The sequence below is a fragment of the Coregonus lavaretus genome (assembly GCF_964263955.1).
Source record: "Coregonus lavaretus genome assembly, chromosome: 1".
NCBI lineage: Eukaryota > Metazoa > Chordata > Actinopteri > Salmoniformes > Salmonidae > Coregonus > Coregonus lavaretus.
The window spans coordinates 11,103,524-11,120,838 of NC_139988.1; positions in this window are offsets into that span (position 1 = coordinate 11,103,524).

Genomic DNA, 17,315 nt, shown 5'->3' on the forward strand with positions numbered 1-17,315 from the left:
TCTCTGCGTTAGTGAAATACAGAGTTTTTTTTAGGAGTGGGGCTCCAACTCATTTTATTTTTGTATTTTTTATTGGACAGGATAGAGAGAGGAGGAAGTTAGGAGGAGAGATGATGAATAGAGAGAGAAGGAAATTATGAGGAGAGATGATGGATAGAGAGAGGAGGAAGTTAGGAGGAGAGATGATGGATAAAGAGAGGAGGAAGTTAGGAGGAGAGATGATGGATAGAGAGAGGAGGAAGTTAGGAGGAGAGATGATGGATAGAGAGAGGAGGAAGTTAGGAGGAGAGATGATGGATAGAGAGAGGAGGAAATTAGGAGGAGAGATTATGGATAAAGAGAGGAGGAAGTTAGGAGGAGAGATGATGATAGAGAGAGGAGAAGGTTAGGAGGAGAGATGATGGATAGAGAGAGGAGGAAATTAGGAGGAGAGATGATGGATAGAGAGAGGAGAAGGTTAGGAGGAGAGATGATGGATAGAGAGAGGAGGAAGTTAGGAGGAGAGATGATGGATAGAGAGAGGAGGAAGTTAGGAGGAGAGATGATGCTAGAGCAGTGGGTCAGATTCAACCCATGTGTTTGAGAGGCAGGGGCCACAGCAGGCCACTCCAGGCCACAGCAACAGAGTGTTGGTTGAAAATGAAGAACCATGGGGTCGTTCCACGAAATGAGTGCCTTTTTGAGCCCCTTTGATATTTTAAGTAGAAATTGTGCACAAATATTGCATTTTAAAAGCCTGTTATATTAAATGAAGTGTCCTTTAATATAGAACACATGGAACATTCAATAAATCAGATTGTTTTTATATGAATAATGACTTTCTGAAGTGCCTAAATTCAGCATTTTGACATGTCCCTCTGTGCATCCTCTGTGACCCACTTAACCCCAACATTTCTCCAAGTTCTCACCATCATTGTAAAGCCCTAATTATTTTCTTGCTTTGACATATTCATTTCTGAAGATTATGATTTATTTCATGTGATCATTGATTCATTTTAAGGTTTAAAAAAAAACATTTTATGGTCAACCCTGTTACGTTAACTGAACTCTCGTTTTAATATGGTGAAACTATTCCTTTTTAAATATTGTTTTCAAAAAAAACATTGAACATGTAATAGTCAAATCATAGTGTAAAAGCAGGTGAGCTGGTTCTACTCATTTTGGGAATGTTCTGGTGATTGTGGTGGAAAACTGAGTGGGTAGACCATAACATGTCAACCCTGTTAGCCATAGATAGACAGGCTAGAAATTGAAACACACTCCTTGTTGCTGTGACAAGGGGATTTATTAATGATTTAAGATGAAGTCGTCAACCCTGTTAGGATCAACCCTGTAACTTTATTTGCCACTTAATAGGCACTTACTACAGTAATTTTTTAAAAACATGTTTTTTATTAAGTTGAACATGGGCTCTTTATGACAGAATGTAAAAATTATGTGAAATAAAAAGTTTCTTCCCCCCACCAAGTTACACTACTGAAAAGGCACCTAATTGGTGGAACCATGGTCTATTAACCTTCTACAGACAGTGAGTCACGTGGCCGTGGCTTGCTATATAAAGGAGGCAGAGATGCATCGAGGCATTCAGCTACTGTTCGATTGAACATTAGAATGGGCAAAACGAGTGACCTAAGCAACTTTGAGCGTGGTATGATCGTTGGTGCCAGGTGCACCGGATCCAGTATCTCAGAAATGTCCGCCCTCCTGGGCTTTTCACACATGACAGTATCTAGGATTTACTGAAAATGGTGCAACAAACAAAAAACATCCAGTCAGCAGCAGTCCTGTGGGCCAAAACAGCTCGTTGATGAGAGAGGTTGAAGGAGAATGGCAAGAATTGTGGAAGCTAACAGGCGGGCCACAAACAGACAAATAGCGGCGCAGTACGACAGTGGTGTGCAGAACGACATCTCAGAACACACAACTAGTCGATCCTTGGATCCACGGATGGGCTATTGCAGCAGACGACCACACTGGGTTCCACTCCTCTCAGCTAAAAACAAGAAGAAGCAGCTCCAGTGGGTACGTGATCACCAACACTGGACAGTTGAGGAGTGGAAAAACATTTCCTGGAAAATGACAGCGAGTTCAGTTTAATTGACTGGCCTGTGCAGTCCCCAGACCTCAACCCAATAGGGCATCTTTGCGATGAGATGGAACAGGCTGTTCGCAGCATGAATGTACGGCCGTCTAATCTGCAGCAACTGCGTGATGCCATCGCGTCAACATGGACCAACATCCCTGTGTAACGTTTCCGACACCTTATAGAATGTCCCAAAGAATTCAGGCTGTTCTGGAGGCAAAGGGGTCCGATCGGTACTAGATGTGTGTACACTGCATTCGGAAGGTATTTAGACCCCTTGACTTTTTTGACATTTTGTTACGTTACAGCATTATTCTAAAATGGATACAATTATTTTTTTCCTTCATCAATCTACACACAATACCCCATAATGACAAAGCAAAAACATTTTTTTTTTTTATGGGAATATCACATTTAGATAAGTATTCAGACTCTTTACTCAGTACTTTGTTGAAGTATCTTTCGCAGCGATTACAGCCTCGAGTCTTCTTGTGTATGGCACACCTGTATTTGGGGAGTTTCTCACAATCTTCGCTGCAGATCCTCTCAAGCTCTGTCAGGTTGGATTGGGAGCGTCGCTGCACAACTATTTTCAGGTCTCTCCAGAGATGTTGGTCGGGTTCAAGTCTGGGCTCTGGCTGGGCCACTCAAGGACATTCAGAGACTTGTCCCGAAGCCACTCCTGCATTGCCTTGGCTGTGTGCTTAGGGTTGTTGTACTGTTGGAAGGTGAACCTTCGGCCCTGTCTGAGGTCCTGATCGCTCTGGAGCAGGTTTTCATCAAGGATCTCTCTGTACTTTGCTCCGTTCATCTTTCCCTCGATCCTGACTAGTCTCCCAGTCCCTGCCGCTGAAAAACATCCCCACTGCATGATGCTGCCACCACTATGCTTCACCGTAGGGATGGTGCCAGGTTTCCATTCAGGCCAAAGAGTTCAATCTTGGTTTCATCAGACCAGAGAATCTTGTTTAACATGGTCTGAGAGTCTTTAGGTGCCTTTTGGCAAACTCCAAGCGGGCTGTCTTGTGTATTTTACTGAGGAGTGGCTTCCGTCTGGCCACACTACCATAAAGGCCTGATTGGTGGAATGCTGCAGAGATGTTTGTTCTTCTGGAAGGTTCTTCCATCTCCACAGAGGAACTCTGGAACTCTGTAAGAGTGACCATCGGTTCTTGGTCACCTCCCTGACCAAGACCCTTTTCCCCCGATTTCTCAGTTTGGCCGAGCAGCCAGCTCTAAGAGTCTTGGTGGTTCCAAACTTCTTCCATTTAAGAATGATGGAGGCAACAGTCCTCTTGGGGACCTTCAATGCTGCAGTAATTGTTTGGTACCTTTCCACAGATCTGTGCTTCGACTCAATCCTGTCTCGGAGCGCTACGGACAATTCCTTCGACCTCATGGCTTGGTTTTTGCTCTGACATGCACTGTCAACTATGGGACCTTATATAGACAGGTGTGTGGCTTTCCAAATCATGTCCAATCAATTGAATTTACCACAGCTGGACTCCAATCAAGTTGTAGAAACATCTCAAGGATGATCAAAGGAAACAGGATGCACCTGAGCTCATTTTCGAGTCTCATAGCAAAGGGTCTGAATACTTATGTAAATAAGGTATTTCTGTTTTGTATTTTTAATACATTTGCAAACATTTCTAAAAACCTGTTTTTGATTTGTCATTATGGGGTATTGTTTGTAGATTGGTGAGGAAATATTTTTTATTTAATCCATTTTAGAATAAGGCTGTAACGTTACAAATTGTGAAAATAAATATTACCTATGAATATTACCTATGCGGTGCTTGACTTGGACTGAAATAGGTGTCAGTACTCATTTTGGGTTCCGGTACTGTTTATATTTAGGTGCAGGAGCTCCACAATACTTTTTTGTTAATATTCTATAAGAGGTGCAGGAACTCAAGCAGTTGAAAATTTGAGGTGCCGGTACTCAGCTGCAGTGAGCTCCTGCCCAAGTCAAGCACTGGACCTACAGATTTTAGGAATGGTGTGTTTTGAGTTCTAAGGGAAACAGCTACTCACATAGTCTAAGACTGGACAATGTGTCCATGTTACCACAAAATTGGAAAACCTTTGACATGTATTTCAAACACCTCTGAAATGCAAGTAATAATCTTGGTCTACGCTCGTTAGTTATATAAAAAATAATATCAACATTTTTGTTATTCTTCAGTCCTTATCTTCTCTTTATTTTTCCGCCCACAGGTCTACTCCGCCCACAGGTCTACTTCACCCACAGGTTTACTCCTCCCACAGGTGTACTCCACCCACAGGTGTACTCCGCCCACAGGTCTAGTCTGCCCACAGGTCTACTCCGCCCACAGGTCTAATCCGCCCACAGGTCTACTCCACCCACAGGTCTACTCCTCCCACATGTCTACTCCGCCCACTGGTCTACTCTGCCCACAGATGTACTCCGCCCACAGGTCTACTCCGCCCACAGGTCTACTCTGCCCACAGGTCTGCTCCACACACAGGTCTACTCCGCTCATAGGTCTACTCCACCCACAGGTCTACTCCTCCCACAGGTCTACTTCGCCCACAGGTCTACTCCTCCCACAGGTCTACTCCTCCCACAGGTCTACTCCGCCCACAGGTCTACTCCGCCCACAGGTCTACTCCACCCACAGGTCTACTCCACCCACAGGTCTACTCCGCCCACAGGTCTACTCCACCCACAGGTCTACTCTACCCACAGGTGTACTCCGCCCACTGGTCCACTCCACCCACAGGTCTACTCCGCCCACAGGTCTACTCTGCCTACAGGTCTACTCCACCCACAGGTGTACTCCACCCACAGGTCTACTCTGCCCACAGGTCTACTCCGCCCACAGATCTACTCCACCCACAGGTCTACTCCGCCCACAGGTCTACTCTGCCCACAGGTCTACTCCACCCACAGGTCTACTCCTCCCACAGGTCTACTCTGCCCACAGGTCTACACAGTGTTTTTTTAAGGTCAGTGAACCTTTGCTAAGGCACATCACTCTCGACTGCTGTGCATACAAATTCAGGTTGAGGAACACAAATCAATTATTATGCTCATTTTGATATTGTAAACTATTTGCTGTAGGTCAGTGGCTAAAGCACTTGTCATATAAACATTTCTGGATGATGAAGGTGTTAACAGGCCTCATAGCATGAAAAACAAGCATAAAGAATCAACAAGCCAAAGACACGGAATTTGACTATGTTTTTTTAAAAAGTAAGCGAGAGTGTACTGCACACACACACACACATACACACCACACACCACTATGTAGCTGTTAGCACGTATGCTCAGCACTCATTCCGTCTAAGCAGCCCCTCTGAAAAATAAACCAGGGTTGTGGTGGGTGACATGAAGAAAGATGATGCCTCTTTAACCTTGACTCTCTCCTGTAGCTACTCTCAGCTCACGGTCAAGGGTTACATAACATACAAAATCTTACCTGAGACCAGGAGAGTAGAGAGGCTTGATTTTAATGTTACCCCTTAAATCCATAAATGTCTGTTGTCATCATTTAATCTACAGAATACCTAGGCAGGCCAATAGACACAATATAACAGGCCAATAGACACAATATAACAGGCCAATAGACACAATATAACAGGCCAATAGACACAATATAACAGGCCAATAGACACAATATAACAGGCCTGTAGACACAATATAACAGGCCTGTAGACACAATATAACAGGCCTGTAGACACAATATAACAGGCCAATAGACACAATATAACAGGCCAATAGACACAATATAACAGGCCAATAGACACAATATAACAGGCCAATAGACACAATATAACAGGCCTGTAGACACAATATAACAGGCCTGTAGACACAATATAACAGGCCAATAGACACAATATAACAGGCCAATAGACACAATATAACAGGCCTGTAGACACAATATAACAGGCCTGTAGACACAATATAACAGGCCTGTAGACACAATATAACAGGCCAATAGACACAATATAACAGGCCAATAGACACAATATAACAGGCCAATAGACACAATATAACAGGCCAATAGACACAATATAACAGGCCTGTAGACACAATATAACAGGCCTGTAGACACAATATAACAGGCCAATAGACACAATATAACAGGCCAATAGACACAATATAACAGGCCAATAGACACAATATAACAGGCCAATAGACACAATATAACAGGCCATTAGACACAATATAACAGGACAGTAGACAGAATATTACAGACTCTTAATATAATGTGGGAATGCACAAATGGTCCGCTCCAAGTGCTTCTACTGTTGGTTCTATTGTTTCTAGATGGCGTTCATCATAATGTCAACCGTCACTTTGGAAGAGTACAGGCCCTGAGGGTGATATAATAATGAAGGAAGCAGCAGAGCTAGCCATAAAAATGGAGTGGAAAAAAGGAAATTATATCTACAGATTGAAAAATGCAGATAGGTGCCATGGCAACGTGGTCCTTAAAGCCACAAAAACAAACAGCGGGGGAGGAGAATGACGGCATGAAAGAAAATGCAAACGAAGTCCTTCTCTCATGCTTGTTTTTCTAATGGCAAGATGAGGTTGCATTAGACTTTCTTCTCACCACTTTAAAACAAAGTGAGGGATGAGGAGGGAGGAGGAAGAGTATTAGCCAAAAGAGAGAGAGAGATGTGATCTCTTTTTCCAGCTGTGTTTCAGGAGCATCTGGGAATCCTGGAATCAGACTCTGGGAATATTGCTGGGAGTAGTGTGAGTAATGAGGAGAAAGATCTGGCACATCCAGCCTCTTTGGTCCACAGGTAGACAGCATCAAACCCAACCACATCACAGCAAAGATCACAGCTAAACCCCCAGATTAGTCACATGACACACACTTACTGGAACCAGACTGATCCATCAGAACCTTACTGGAGCCAGACTGATCCATCAGAACCATACTGGAGCCAGACTGATCCATCAGAACCATACTTGAACCAGACTGATCCATCAGAACCATACTGGAACCAGACTGATCCATCAGAACCTTACTGGAACCAGACTGATCAATCAGAACCTTACTGGAACCAGACGGATCCATCAGAACCTTACTGGAACCAGACTGATCCATCAGAACCTTACTGGAACCAGACTGATCAATCAGAACCTTACTGGAACCAGACAGATCCATCAGAACCTTACTGGAACCAGACTGATCCATTAGAACCTTACTGGAACCAGACTGATCCATCCATCAGCATGTGTTGTTGCCATGCTATGTTGTTGTCTTAGGTCTCTCTTTATGTAGTGTTGTGGTGTCTCTTGTCGTGATGTGTGTTTTGTCCTATATTTTAATAAAACAATTATAATCCCAGCCCCTGTGCCCGCAGGAGGCCTTCTGCCTTTTAAAGGCCGTCATTGTAAATAAGAATTTGTTCTTAACTGACTTGCCTAGTTAAAAAAAGGTTAAATAAAATAAAAATAAAACTTACTGGAGCCAGACTGTCTTTCAAAGGTTTTCTTCTTCTTTTCTAAGATGATTTTAGTCATACTATTCAGTCACACTACTCAGTCACACTATTCTCTCACCTCTTTCATAATGTTGGGGGAGGGAAGTCAGAACAATGCCTCATCCTCTTATTTACACTCGCTATATGGAGTTCTGTAAGAACGTTTTGTGGAGAAGTATGAAGTTGTGGTTTTTAACTGTAGGGTAGAGTGGGGTATGTTGAGCCATTTGTTACGTTCAGCATCACTATGTCAAGGGAAATATAGTATTCTTTCTAACAAAGATATCTACATATATTTCAGGATGTTGTGTATCCCTGGAAATAATCAGAATTCATGTAAAACATTACAGTTTTGAAGACATAGCTTGTCCAAAAAAAGTGGGGATGTTGTTCCATTTCCTGACCAGTTGTCTGGGACAGGGATGTTGTTCCATTTCCTGACCAGTTGTATGGGACAGGGATGTTGTTCCATTTCCTGACCAGTTGTCTGGGACAGGGATGTTGTTCCATTTCCTGACCAGTTGTCTGGGACAGGGATGTTGTTCCATTTCCTGACCAGTTGTCTGGGACAGGGATGTTGTTCCATTTCCTGACCAGTTGTCTGGGACGGGGATGTTGTTCCATTTCCTGACCAGTTGTCTGGGACGGGGATGTTGTTCCATTTCCTGACCAGTTGTCTGGGACGGGGATGTTGTTCCATTTCCTGACCAGTTGTCTGGGACGGGGATTATGTTCCATTTCCTGACCAGTTGTCTGGGACGGGGATGCTGTTCCATTTCCTGACCAGTTGTCTGGGACGGGGATGTTGTTCCATTACCTGAACAGTTGTCTGGGACGGGGATGTTGTTCCATTTCCTGACCAGTTGTCTGGGACGGGGATGTTGTTCCATTTCCTGACCAGTTGTCTGGGACGGGGATGCTGTTCCATTTCCTGACCAGTTGTCTGGGACGGGGATGTTGTTCCATTTCCTGACCAGTTGTCTGGGACGGGGATGTTGTTCCATTTCCTGACCAGTTGTCTGGGACGGGGATGTTGTTCCATTTCCTGACCAGTTGTCTGGGACGGGGATGTTGTTCCATTTCCTGACCAGTTGTCTGGGATGGGGATGTTGTTCCATTTCCTGACCAGTTGTCTGGGACGTGGATGCAAAAATACTATGCATATTATGCATAAAGCTGACAAAATGTAATCAATTTGTATGGGGTATGGTGACCATTGGCTCAACTTATCTTGAGGCAAATATTGAGACTATATTAGCCCAGACAGCTACAAGGATGCACTTTCATGCAAGGTTTATGATCTCATATTGTAGCTTATAGAGATCCCAACTGATGTATAAAACAGTCTTAAAACTATCTACTTTGGTTTAGATACAAGCATCATGAAACCTCTAAAACAATAAATTAATTTGACTTTGTGAAAATGCTTTTTTGGAACCTCACCAAGCTTACCCCTTTTTCCATGTAGTTTCTTCCTTCATAGACTCAATGAAATGATGATCTCTTCCTAAATATTTGGTCAAATGATTCATTTCGTGTATGGTTTCCAAGAAACAAGGTGTGGCTGAACTAACCAATTTGGCTCAACTAACCCCACTCTTCCATATGACTGCTGAGAGAAGAGGGAAGAGCATGAAGTGAGTCAGCTTTAATATGGTGTAATGTGATTAGTGTCGGCTGTGAAATATCACTGGCTTATCTGCAACCTACAGCTGACTAGGACATTTCAAGGAATCTGTTTTTATTCTGGCTTTATGGTCAAGTGTGACAGAGGTGATGACGTCTTGAGTTCTACAGATAGACAAAGAGCATTGTTCTATTTTATAATCTATGCCCTCCATTGTTTTAGTGACAAAACATTAGACTAAACAAAGAAACAGTCAATGTTCTTGAGTCTCTTACAGTCACCTAGGACCAGTAACGCAGATGGCAACAGGCTTTATTATGCCATGAAAGGGGTCTGAAATGGACCCTCTTCTCTCTGAAGTCATGAAACTGGATGCTCAACAGTGGTTGTTGGGGTCATAATGCTGTGTCCCTCCATCAATATATCCACACACTTATCATTCCTGAGATATCAGCAGGCCAGCAGTGGGGGACGTAGACACCAGACCATGTCTTAATACAATATATACACATGGTGATGAATAGCAAGAAGACTTGGGAGATCACTGGACAACAGATGTAGTAGAAACCCTTATCCAGAGAGACTTATAGAAGTGAGTGCATATATTTTTATTTTTGTATTTCTTTACTGGTCGCCCGTGGGATTTGAACTGCAAGCGCCATGCTACACCAACTCAGATACACGGGACTAGGTGATGACGTATAGGTCCATCTATGACTGATCAAGCCTAACACATTACCACAGACAGTATAGGCCCCTCTATGACTAGTCAAGCCTAACACATTACCACAGACAGTATAGGCCCCTCTATGACTAGTCAAGCCTAACACATTACCACAGACAGTATAGGCCCCTCTATGACTAGTCAAGCCTAACACATTACCACAGACAGTATAGGCCCCTCTATGACTAGTCAAGCCTAACACATTCCCACAGACAGTATAGGCCCCTCTATGACTAGTCAAGCCTAACACATTACCACAGACAGCATAGGCCCCTCTATGACTGGTCAAGCCTAACACATTCCCAGACAGGATAGGCCCCTGCATGACTGATCAAGCCTAACACATTACCACAGACAGTATAGGCCCCTCTATGACTAGTCAAGCCTAACACATTACCACAGACAGTATAGGCCCCCCTATGACTAGTTAAGCCTAACACATTACCACAGACAGTATAGGCCCCTCTATGACTAGTCAAGCCTAACACATTACCACAGACAGCATAGGCCCCTCTATGACTGGTCAAGCCTAACACATTCCCAGACAGGATAGGCCCCTCTATGACTGATCAAGCCTAACACATTACCACAGACAGTATAGGTCCGTCTATGACTGGTCAAGCCTAACACATTACTACAGACAGTATAGGCCCCTCTATGAATGATCAAGCCTAACACATTACCACAGAGAGTATAGGTCCCTCTATGACTAGTCAAGCCTAACACATTACCACAGACAGTATAGGCCCCACGCCATGCTCCACCAACTGAGATACACGGGACTAGGTGATGACGCACGCACGCACCGTTCCTTCATACCCATTTGTGTAAGCAAACAGAAAATGAAAAACAAGAATGGAGAGAGACACAGACGCTGGTTTTGGAGCATCTACAACATCAGGACTGTTACTGAGGATGACAGGTTTCTAGTTTTAATGTCACATGCACAAGTACAGTACAGTGAATTGTCTTTCTTGCAAGCTCTAAACCCAACAATATAGTAATCAATAACAATGTGGTAAAACATTTAAAAAAAAATATAATGTAGAACAAAAACACACAAGAAATAAGAATAACATGAGAAAGTAAGAAGCTATATTCACGGTCAGTTCCAATACCATTGGCATTTTTGATTGATAGGCATTAAGTGGATTTTGTAACCAAAAAGTAACGTGGTTTAATCTTTCTCCACATGAAACAATGTCATGGTGTACTGTATGTGGAGCGAGGGTAAGAAAGACAAAGCATGCTTCTGTAGATGTGGGCATCAAGGAATGTAACAGCCAATCATATCAACGTCAGCGAGGAGATTAGATTTTTCTCTGTTTGTTTTATATACATTTTATATGTAAAGCAGAGGATCAGTTGCATAGGAAGTCACGTCACCTCATGAAGCACCAGTCAGCATATTGTAATCAGATACAGATGGAGCTTACGTTTGAAATGTTTACAATTTAGTCATGTAGCAGACGAATTTATCCAGAGCGACTTACTGTATAGTGTATACATTTTCATACTTTTTTGTACTGAGCACACACACACACTCTGTTATTGTGTGTGTGTGTGTGTGTGTGTGTGCTCTTCTTGGATGATGCTTCATCAGAAAGTGGGGGGTTGGCGGGTGAATACCCTACTCTACACACACTATTGACAGAGCACAGGGAGCGGCACAGTTAGACTGACTGAATGATCAAGTCTGGAACAGATGACATGCTGAGGTTTCTCTTTAGTATTTTGTATTTTTTCTTTCTCAAAAGGTAATCATTAAAAAAACATTTTTCATTATGAAAACTTAATGAGCTCCAGAGGAGACACTTGGCCTCTCTCTCTCTCTCTCTCTCTCTCTCTCTCTCTCTCTCTCTCTCTCTCTCTCTCCTCTCTCTCTCTCTCTCTCTCTCTCTCTCTCCCTCTCTCTCTCTCTCTCTCCCTCTCTCTCCCTCTCTCTCTCTCTCTCTCTCTCTCCCTCTTATATAGAAAGGTCTCATGCAAACCATACTTCATCACTCTTTGTCAGATGTTTGTTTGGCCTGTTTGAATTATTTACAGTGATAAAGGCTTAGGGGCGTCAGTGTTGGGCTCAATAGAGAGCAGGTGGGTTACGGGTCCTTCTTGGGTAACTGGTTCACAATGGGAAAGGCCAGCATGACCACCCACTGGAGATGGACAGTCACCTCTCACTGGAGATGGACAGTCACCACTCACTAGTTTAGCTAACTCCATATAGCTACACAATAAGCCCCTGCATGACTGGTCAAGCTTAACACATTACCACAGAGAGTATAGGTCCCTCTATGACTAGTCAAGCCTAACACATTACCACAGACAGTATAGGCCCCTCTATGACTGGTCAAGCCTAACACATTACTACAGTATACATTAAGACCATACTGTATGACCTATGACTAGTACATTGATGTCAGTTGTGCAGGAAGAAGAGGCCTCATTGAAGCTGATGCACACTCTCCTCTCAGTGTGTGAGGCCCTGATCGCCGCCCTTACACCGACTAGAGAACTACACAGGAGATGGAAAGTAGAGACCCCCATAAAACGACACTGGAAATGGGCAGTAGAGACCAAAAAAAACTACAATGGAGATGGATAGTAGAGACCCCCCCTTAAAACTACACTGGAGATGGACAGTAGAGACCCCCCTAAAACTACACTGGAGATGGACAGTAGAGACCCCCCCCCCCTAAAACTACACTGGAGATGGACAATAGAGACCCCCCCTAAAACTACACTGGAGATGGACAGTAGAACCCCCCCCCCTCTAAAACTACACTGGAGATGGACTGTAGAGACCCCCCCCCCCCCCCTAAAACTACAGTAGAGATGGAGGGTAGAGACCCCCCTAAAACTACAATGGAGATGGACGGCAGAGACCCTCCCTAAAACTACAGAGATGGACAGTAGTCCCCCCCCCCTAAAACTACACTGGACATGGACAGTACAGACCCCCCCCCCCCCCCCCCCCCCCCCTCCTAAAACTACACTGGACATTAACTGTATTGACCGTTCCTTAAACTACACTGGAGATGGACAGTAGAAACACCCCCTAAAACTACACTGGAGATGGACGGCAGAGACCCTACCTAAAACTACAGAGATGGAATGTAGAGACCCCCCATAAAACTAAAGATATGGACAGTAGAGACACCCCTTAAAACTACATTGGAAATGGACAGTGGAGACAACCCATAAAACTTAAATGGACAGTAGAGACCCCCATACAACTACAGAGATGGACAGGAAAGACCCCCCATAAAACTACACTGGTGATGGACAGTAGCGACCCCACCCCTAAAACTACACTGGAGATGGACAGTAGAGATCCCCCTTAAAACTACAGCGATTGGCAGTGGAGACTCCCCCCACCCCTAAAACTACACTGAAGATGGACTGTGGAAACGCCCCCTAAAACTTAACTGGAGATGGACAGTAGAGATCCCCCTTAAAACTACAGAGAGTGACAGAAGAGACCCCCCAATCAACTACAGAGATGGACAGTAGAGACACCCCTAAAACTACACTGGACAAGGACAGTAGAGACACCCATTTATAACTACAGAGATGGAAAGTGGAGGACTCCAACTAAACTGCAGAGATGGACAGTAGAGACACCCCTTAAAACTAGACTGGAGATGGACCCTATAGACCCCCCCCCCCCCCCCCCCCCCCCCCCTAAAACAACGCTGGAGATGGACTGTAGAGACCCCCCCACTAAAACAACACTGGAGATGGACAGTAGAGACCCCCCCCCCCTAAAACTACACTGGAGATGGACAATAGAGACCCCCCCTAAAACTACACTGGAGATGGACAGTAGAACCCCCCCCCCTCTAAAACTACACTGGAGATGGACTGTAGAGACCCCCCCCCCCCCCCTAAAACTACAGTAGAGATGGAGGGTAGAGACCCCCCTAAAACTACAATGGAGATGGACGGCAGAGACCCTCCCTAAAACTACAGAGATGGACAGTAGTCCCCCCCCCCTAAAACTACACTGGACATGGACAGTACAGACCCCCCCCCCCCCCCCCCCCCCCCTCCTAAAACTACACTGGACATTAACTGTATTGACCGTTCCTTAAACTACACTGGAGATGGACAGTAGAAACACCCCCTAAAACTACACTGGAGATGGACGGCAGAGACCCTACCTAAAACTACAGAGATGGAATGTAGAGACCCCCCATAAAACTAAAGATATGGACAGTAGAGACACCCCTTAAAACTACATTGGAAATGGACAGTGGAGACAACCCATAAAACTTAAATGGACAGTAGAGACCCCCATACAACTACAGAGATGGACAGGAAAGACCCCCCATAAAACTACACTGGTGATGGACAGTAGCGACCCCACCCCTAAAACTACACTGGAGATGGACAGTAGAGATCCCCCTTAAAACTACAGCGATTGGCAGTGGAGACTCCCCCCACCCCTAAAACTACACTGAAGATGGACTGTGGAAACGCCCCCTAAAACTTAACTGGAGATGGACAGTAGAGATCCCCCTTAAAACTACAGAGAGTGACAGAAGAGACCCCCCAATCAACTACAGAGATGGACAGTAGAGACACCCCTAAAACTACACTGGACAAGGACAGTAGAGACACCCATTTATAACTACAGAGATGGAAAGTGGAGGACTCCAACTAAACTGCAGAGATGGACAGTAGAGACACCCCTTAAAACTAGACTGGAGATGGACCCTATAGACCCCCCCCCCCCCCCCCCCCCCCCCCCCTAAAACAACGCTGGAGATGGACTGTAGAGACCCCCCCACTAAAACAACACTGGAGGTGGACTCTATAGACCCCCTCCCTAAAACAACGCTGGAGATGGACCGTAGAGACCCCCCCTAAAACTACAGTGGAGATGGACAGTAGAGACCCCCCCTAAAACTACAGTGGAGATGGACAGTAGAGACCCCCCCTAAAACTACACTGGAGATGTACAGTAGAGACCCCCCTTAAAACTACACTGGAGATTGACAGAAGAGAACCCCCTAAAACTACACTGGAGATGTCAAGTAGAGACCCCCTAAAACTACACTGGAGATGTACAGTAGAGACCCCCCCTAAAACTACACTGGAGATGTACAGTAGAGACCCCCCTTAAAACTACACTGGAGATTGACAGAAGAGAACCCCCTAAAACTACACTGGAGATGTCAAGTAGAGACCCCCTAAAACTACACTGGAGATGTATAGTAGTGACCCCTTAAAACTACACTGGAAATGTACAGTAGAGTTCCCCCCCTAAAACTACACTCTTCACTCTGGGACTTCCCCCACACTGAGTAATCTCTAATACAACCCAGCTCTTTACTCTAGAACATCCCTCACTCTGCCATGACTGTAACATGGGAGATGAATGGTGGAGCTGGCTGACTAGCTCTGGGTGTCAAATACTAATTAAGAGCAGACCACCTATCAGAGAGTTGGAGGGTGGCGGAGAAGCCGGGAGGGAGTGAGTCATTTGTTCTGCCTTTGAATGTATCACAGAGAATGACGTGCGTGTAAGTGAAATCAAATAGTGGCGATGACTGGTGGTGAGCTCATTTGACATATTAAAAGGTACTGGGAGTAAGGAAGAGAAATCATACCTTTCTTCGCTTTCTGAGGAGTTCTGTAGTGAATTTAAGCATTGAGAATAAAGCAGACCACCTTGGCTTTACAGTATGTGAAGCGTTTCAAAACATGGCCAATGTAGAAATTGGTTTATTTGTCAGTAAGCACGACTTGTGAACAGCTTGACTGCTTACCCACTGGGCACAAACTGGTTGAATCAATCAATGTAATTTGTCAATGTATTGTGATGTGGAATCTATGTGGAAAATACATTTGATTTGAAAAAAGTAATCAACTGTTGTTTTGTCAGTGAAATTTCAACCACTGGATTGTCATGGTAACCAAATTTCAACATAGACAAACCATGTATAAAAACATATTGAATTTGTACCTTTAAAATAATGTCAGATTTTAAACATTATATCCATTATCCCAAAAAAAATGGGATGGGCAGCACCTCCTACTGAAGAATGTGTTAATCTACAGCTATCCAAGGATTTAACCAAGCCAAGCTATAATACTGTATTTGTCATTGACTATTACCGATGCGCTATCGTGAGAATGATTGTTGAGAGATCTCCACTTAAAAAGTAAATATATTCACTGTTGCTATTGAAGTCTTTCCAAAGGGTTGATTTAACAGAGCAAATGAAATGTGACCATACTTGATCAATCATCAATGATGATATTTAGGCCTATATAGTATTTGCAAAGTCATCAACAGCAATTGTTTGAATTCAACACAGAATTCAACCAAAAATAGACAATACAATAGGCCTAGGGTTTCAAGCTCTGGTTGATTTCACATTTTATGATATTTAGTGACATTGAAGGAGATGTATCTTCTGCTAGGATAGTTCCATCTGTGCCACTCACTTATGGCCTAAACTCACCAAAGGTGAGCATGCCAGGCATGTGTGTGATTTATTTTAGAATGCAATGTTTTGAATTATAATGACCCAACCGAAGCCGGGTGGGCGGGTTGTCCACTTTGACACCTCGCTCAATTAGAACGGTTCTCTATTTTTGCTTTTATTGCTGGCGCTGTGTACCCTCAAAACAATAAAAATGTTTATTTCAAGCTCATTTGAATTGATTGAGGCTTTACCATGCATGCTAAATTAGACCAAGTCATCCACTTACGGAAACACAACATCCCTATCAGCAAAGATGATTGGAGATATGGACTGTCCTGCTAGCATACAGTCACTTCTCTGTCTGTCCCGTCCTCTGTCTGTCCCGTCCTCTGTCTGTCCCATCCTCTGCCTGTCCCGTCCTCTGCCTGTCCCGTCCTCTGTCTGTCCCGTCCTCTGTCTGTCCCGTCCTCTGTCTGTCCCATCCTCTGCCTGTCCCGTCCTCTGCCTGTCCCGTCCTCTGTCTGTCCCGTCCTCTGTCTGTCCCGTCCTCTGCCTGTCCCATCCTCTGTCCCGTCCTCTGCCTGTCCCGTCCTCTGTCCTGTCCTCTGTCTGTCCCGTGCTCTGCCTGTCCCGTCCTCTGTCTGTCCCGTCCTCTGTCTGTCCCGTCCTCTGTCTGTCCCGTCCTCTGCCTGTCCCATCCTCTGTCTGTCCCGTCCTCTGCCTGTCCCATCCTCTGTCTGTCCCGTCCTCTGTCTGTCCCGTCCTCTGTCTGTCCCGTCCTCTGTCTGTCCCATCCTCTGTCTGTCCCGTCCTCTGTCTGTCCCGTCCTCTGTCTGTCCCATCCTCTGCCTGTCCCCGCCGCCCTCCTCCTTCTGGAACTCGTGAACTGCATTGTTGGTTAAGGGTAAGGTCTACATGTGACAAATACAATTTGATTTGATTTGATATGTTGGTTTCACGTCTCCATCTCAACCAAAA